Here is a 6,000-nt window from a genome sequence, read left to right as displayed (position 1 = left end):
AGGAAGCATATTTAGGAACATCAACCATTCCAATGTGGCTTGAGAATGGGGTATGTAAAGGCAAATTCCAGGAGTGAAATACACAGGGCGCCGGTATGATGCCATGGTAAAAACAAAGATTAGGAGTTAGGATGAGGATTTTGGTTTCTTTTTTTTTTTTTTTCCAATATATGAAATTTATTGTCAAATTGGTTTCCATACAATACCCAGTGCTCATCCCAAAAGGTGCCCTCCTCCATACCCATCACCCACCCTCCCCTCCCTCCCACCCCCCATCAACCCTCAGTTCTCAGGGTTTTTTTAAATTTTTTTTAAATGTTTATTTATTTTTGAGACAGAGAGAGACAGAGCATGAACGGGGGAGGGGCAGAGAGAGAGGGAGACACAGAATCTGAAACGGGAATCTGAGCTGTCAGCACAGAGCCCGATGCGGGGCTCGAACTCACACACCATGAGATCATGACCTGAGCTGAAGTCGGACGCTTAACCGACTGAGCCACCCAGGCGCCCCAGTTCTCAGTTTTTAAGAGTCTCTTACACTTTGGCTCTCTCCCACTCTAACCTCCCTTTTTTTTTCCTTCCCCTCCCCCATGGGTTTCTGTTTAGTTTCTCAGGATCCACATAAGAGTGAAAACATACGGTATCTGTCTTTCTCTGTATGGCTTATTTCACTTAGCATAACACTCTCCGGTTGCATCCATGTTGCTACAAAGGGCCATATTTAATTCTTTTTCATTGCCACGTAGTATTCCATTGTGTATATAAACCACAATTTCTTTATGCATTCGTCAGTTGATGGACATTTAGGCTCTTTCTTTGGCTATTGTTGAGAGTGCCACTATAGACATTGGGGTACAAGTGAGGTTTTTGGTTTCAATACCAACTGTGTCACTTAATGGCCACACGGCCATCAATAATGGGTAAATTTTTAGTCTCTCTGACCCTCCGTTTCCTCATTTGTAGGATTAAAACAATAATGTCCAATCAATTATTTCACAAATATTTTACAGAAAGCAACTATGAACTAAGAATTACGTTAGGTATATAAAGAATTATTCATTTGCTCACCAAATACTATCTTAATATGTACTAGGCTAAAAAAAAGGCAGAAAAGGAGCAGAGGGGCGCCTGGGTGGCTCAGTGGGTTAAGCCCTTGACTCTTGATTTCGGCTCAGGTCACGATCTCTGATCTCCGGGTCGTGGGACCCAGCCCCTGGGACTCTCTCCCTCTCTCTGCCCCTCCCCCACTTGCTACACACACACACACACACACTCTCTCTCTCTCTCTCTCTCTCTCTCTCTCTCTCAAAATAAATAAATAAACATTAACAAAAAAAAAGGAGCAGGAGGGGCACCTGGGTGGCTCAGTCGGTTGAGTGTCCGACTTCGGCTCAGGTCATGATCTCACAGTTCGTGGGTTCGAGCCCTGCATCAGGCTCTGTGCTGACAGCTTGCTCAGAGCCTGGAGCCTGCTTCAGATTCTGTGTCTCCTACTCTCTCTGCCCCTCCCCCATTCATGCTTTGTCTCACTGTTTCTCAAAAATAAATGTAAAAAAAAAAAATTAAAAAAAAAAGGAGCAGGAAACTAAGTGACAGGTATTATAAATTGAGAGGATAGCGTGTTTCGAAAAGAAGGACTGGTCAACTATGTCAAATGAGAGGTTGTATAAGATGAGAGAAAAATGTCCAGTGCGTTTAGCAATCTGGGGGGAGTTAGCACACTTAATTATTTTGAGGTGTCTCAAAGGAGCGGCAGCTTCAGAAACTAGTGGGAAGCCCCTTGAGGAGGGAGCAGGTGACTAGTATGAGAAGTTGGGCCATAACAAGTACTGGAGAAAGAGGCAGCTGGGGAGCTGGGGTGTTGTCTTCAAGGTGGGACCTGAGCGAGTTTGCACACTGAGGAGGAGGAGCAGGGGAGGAGTCGCGGGGCCAGAGAGCAAGGGAAGGAGGGAGGCTGGGAGGCAGCTCTGGGAAGGCCAGAAGCCAGCACCGGTGCGGGTAAGCCCCTGACAGCACGACGCTCAATGCATACATTGTGACAACTTAGAAAACGGAATGTGGCTGCAGACGTACATGGTTTCTGAGACTGGCTGGTAAAGAACCTCTGATACTTTTCCTTTCCCGAATGAAATACGAGGTGAAGCCGTCACCTGAGAGTGAGGAGAGGCGAGGAATATAGGAAGTAGGGGGAAAGGTGCGGAGAGCAAGGAGGCCAAGTTCCTAGGAGGCCAAGTGATTCGCCCCCCGGAATTTTGTGGTTGGAGAACTCAGGAGTGAAACCAGTCGGTCTGGTTTTTCCATGTTCTCTGGCAAATGTGGCTGCTTGAATTCAGGCTAGTCCAAAGTGGATATGCTTTTCGTTCACGAGGGTTTTACCAGATGAGTAAGAGGGGCAAAGGAACTTGTGTTTGTGAGCGAGTGATTGTAACGATGGGCTAGTAAACGGTGTACAGATTTCAGTAAGGGTCTATAGGTGCTGAGCTCTAAGGACAGGAATGACTGCGAGACTAGCCAGCTAGAACGTGAGGTTTCAGAGGTCATACTGATATTGATTGGTGAGGTTTGGAGGGATGGCGGGGGTTCAGAGCCAATGACCAAGAAAGAACTCTTGAGATGTTTTTGGTGCAACAGGGTGATTTTATTAAAGCACAGGGACAGGACTTGTGGGCCAAAAGAGCTGCGTGGGGGTCCTGAGGAGTGACTGGTTACACACCTTGGAGTTGGGGGAGGTAAACCAAAGGGAGGCCTCCAGAAGGACTTTCATATGCTAAAGAGGACACCTGAGATACCAGAGGCCTAGCTGTCTTCCGGCTAAGGTTGTTTTTCCCTCTAGCAAAGCATTAACATTAAGACGCAGGTTGTTCCTGGAGGAACGTTTTACTCTGCCTGCCTCAAGAATCTGTCAATGGGCTGCGGGTTATGAGGAAATTTAATTTTGTCTACATTTCTTTCTGCCTTTGTTTTCCCACATCATTGATAATGACAAAGTCTACAGGATGAACCAAGGAGTAGGTGACCACGGTGGGCGGCAGGAAAAGGCCACTCGGTGAGTGGGTCAAGGAATGAAGAAGCCAGAAAACAGACATCCTAGTTTTCATGAGAGCACAGGACCATAAAAATGAGCACAGAAACTGAAACCGTGCAAAGTGATCGTAATAATCAAAGAGAAAAATCACAATTGTCTGATGACTTAAAAAAACTTTTGGTGAAACATTTAAAACTCCCTTACTGCCACCTGTAAACGTATAGAGAATTGTATTAATTGTAAAACTAATATTTATTTAGTACCCTGTATTTTAAAATGAGAAACACTGGGAATTAGTCATTAATTTCTGTGTAAAGACTTTACCAAGACTGGTTTGAATGGTGCTTGCCTTCTCATAATATCACTTCCCTTTTCTGAGCCTTGATAAGTTTCCCTGCTCCTCCCAACGTTTTGTTTTGCATTTTCGATGTTGTATAGTATCTCTAAGTGTCTTTAATGTGAAGTCGTTTACCAATGTCACCTCCTTGAGATATTTGCATCCTTTGTCTGGACCACCTGCCCTACCTGACCCGTGGAATCTGGGTGCAGGCTTCCCGGCAGTGCCCTGGCCCGGGCCCGCAGCTTAACCAGCGAGCTCAGCGCTAATCGAGTCTTGTGCACTTCCAAGATGATGAAACCGGACTTTACTGCGGTAAGAGCTTGTCTACCCGTCTCTCTGTGTAGTCACAGTTTTCTTTCAACATGGCAACTACCATCAACACTTGACCTGAATGCTGGCCAAACTGATTAGGATTTATTACTATCATTATCATTATCATTGTTGTTATTGGTCCTCCATCCAGAGTAGAAGAAAGTCTTTCTGTTCCTCGAGCAATTTAAACTAAAGGATGTGGTTCCAACGTTACCATGTTTCTTCACTCACCAGGCTTTCTCCCTGTGGTTCCTAAGGGACCTCGTGCCGGCTTAGATTTCATCGTAGCTCACTTTGCTCTTGTCAATTTCAAATTTCCTAATCACATCCAATTTTGTTTTCAACATCCTCATTTCTTATTTCTTTAACACTTTCAACTTTTTTGGTAAATTGTATAAAATGAAATTTTAACGTAAAACAGTTTTCCTTTGACAGCTCATTGTTGTAAAACATCATGTGGGTCTGTCACCGGGAGACAAGGAGGCAATGCGAGAACCTGCTTTGTTGCTGTGTTGTGACCTGAGCCGCTGGATAACTGAAGTGCGGTGACGAGTCACCGACAGGCTTTGCAGGGAGGTTGATGATGCAGGTCAGTCATTAACACAGCGACCTGTGGCCTGACAACTGGCTGTGAAGTTTGTAGCCGATGCAGTCACGCAGTTAACATAGCAACATAGCGTGGTAACTGAAATCTGACCCCCGTTATTGGGGGACCGGTGCTGTTTAACTAAACTGTGGCGATTAAAATTTGTGCATACTAGAACATGCCCCAGTGAGGACTGCCTTAGTGGACAGTTATCTGCGTGATATCGAAGTCACAAAGAACGGGCAGCAGGAGTCGAGTGGAGATGGGGATTGGGGTCCCTTGGCTCATGTCTCCAAGTAGCTAACGAGAAGGAGCAAGCCAGGGGCCGTGGGCAGTAGCGGTGCACACACGTGAAGAGTTGTGAACCCACACGGCACACCTTGCCAGGAGCTGGAGTGGTTCAAGGTCAGAGGGGCCGCTCGCGGTACCTCCCGGCAGCTTTCGCTGAGGGACTGGGGTGGGGAGTGTGAGTCAGACTGACGTCATCTTGGACGAGCCCCACCAGCCATGAGGACCGCCTTGCCACCTGCGGCCTTCTGGAACGCAGCCCCCCCTCTCTGCCCGACCAGGCTCTTCCCCCTGTTCAACCACACCCTTTGGCACACTCTTGGACACACTCTCGGGCCCACCTGCCTGCTTGGGCCTGGGGCGGGGCTGGGGGTGGGGGGGACTAGGAGACACACAGATTCTCAACCATCTCCCCCTGGCTGGTCCCCCACGTCCACACAGCCCCCAGGGCTAGAAAAGCAGGTCTCAAGGAAGGTAGGGTCGTGGAGATCTCCTTGTCCCCTGCCCCCCAGAGACAGGCTTCCATCTGTACGGAACCACAAACCACTTCTTGTCAAGCCAGGCATGGCCTTTTCCTTTGGGTCTGAAGGCTCCTTCAGTCTTGGAGGTTGCTTTGCATATATCTCCCTTCCACAGCACAGGGCCTCTTCCGTGGGGACGAGCCAGGCCTTGTTAAGCAAAAGGAACTCAAAATACATCTGGAGGAGAGGATGATGTTCTGTGAAGGCGCAAAGGGAGGTCGCTAGCCCGCCGTGAGAAGCTTGGAGAGGCAGGAAGTCAGATCAGTGAGGTGCAGATCTCTCTCGTGGCTGAAGCAAACATCCGCGTCACATCTCTTGCGACTCATCCTTAGGGCTCGCTAAGGACAGTGGGAAACTGGTTCAGAAGTTACGGTCCTGACTACGTGGCGGGACGGTCCAGCGGCCCCAGGGTGACTGCCCCCTTCTGCCGGCTCACGCAGAGGTGGCTAGAGGCCTCCATCCGGCTTGGGGGAGGAGAGATGGGAAGAGGTCTTTGTGGTGGGAGGGAGGCTCTAACAGAAAAGACAGGAGGGCGAGAGACAGGAGGGCGTGTGAGGCAGCCTGAGGACAGGGGAGGTCAAGCGTGGGCAGCAGTGAGGAGCACTCCGGGGTCAGAGAGGTTTACAGGCACCCGGACTCCATTAAACCTCAGGGAACTGAGGGGACCCGGCCCAGGGGGTGACATCCAGATGGCGACATCACCAGTCTCGTGCGTGAGGCGAAGCGTGTGCTCCCGGGTCCGCCCTGGGGGACGCCCGCTGCCTTCCCGGAGGCACACTCATTTCTCACAGGCCGCCCGTGCCATGGGGGTCTGGTGAGGGCCCTGCTCCACACCCCGCACCTCACACGGTGCCGGGACACGGTGGACGCGGGGTGTGGTGGAACAGAACCTCTGACAAATGAGTGCGTGGGAAGAAAGGGGCGCTGG

At 49.3% G+C, this 6,000-nt stretch overlaps 1 long non-coding RNA gene across 1 annotated transcript; it reads left to right on the top strand.

The window, feature by feature from the left end:
- The first annotated feature begins 1,541 nt into the window (after positions 1-1,541).
- LOC121013175 (uncharacterized) lies at positions 1,542-4,444 on the top strand. The gene is made up of 2 exons (XR_005782544.1): positions 1,542-3,677; positions 4,113-4,444. It is a non-coding gene; the product is annotated as an uncharacterized LOC121013175 (long non-coding RNA).
- Positions 4,445-6,000: the final 1,556 nt, after the last annotated feature.

The sequence above is a fragment of the Herpailurus yagouaroundi genome, unplaced genomic scaffold (assembly GCF_014898765.1).
Source record: "Herpailurus yagouaroundi ecotype Mexico unplaced genomic scaffold, PumYag 198, whole genome shotgun sequence".
Classification (NCBI taxonomy): domain Eukaryota; kingdom Metazoa; phylum Chordata; class Mammalia; order Carnivora; family Felidae; genus Herpailurus; species Herpailurus yagouaroundi.
This window is presented reverse-complemented; position numbering and strand designations above follow the sequence as displayed.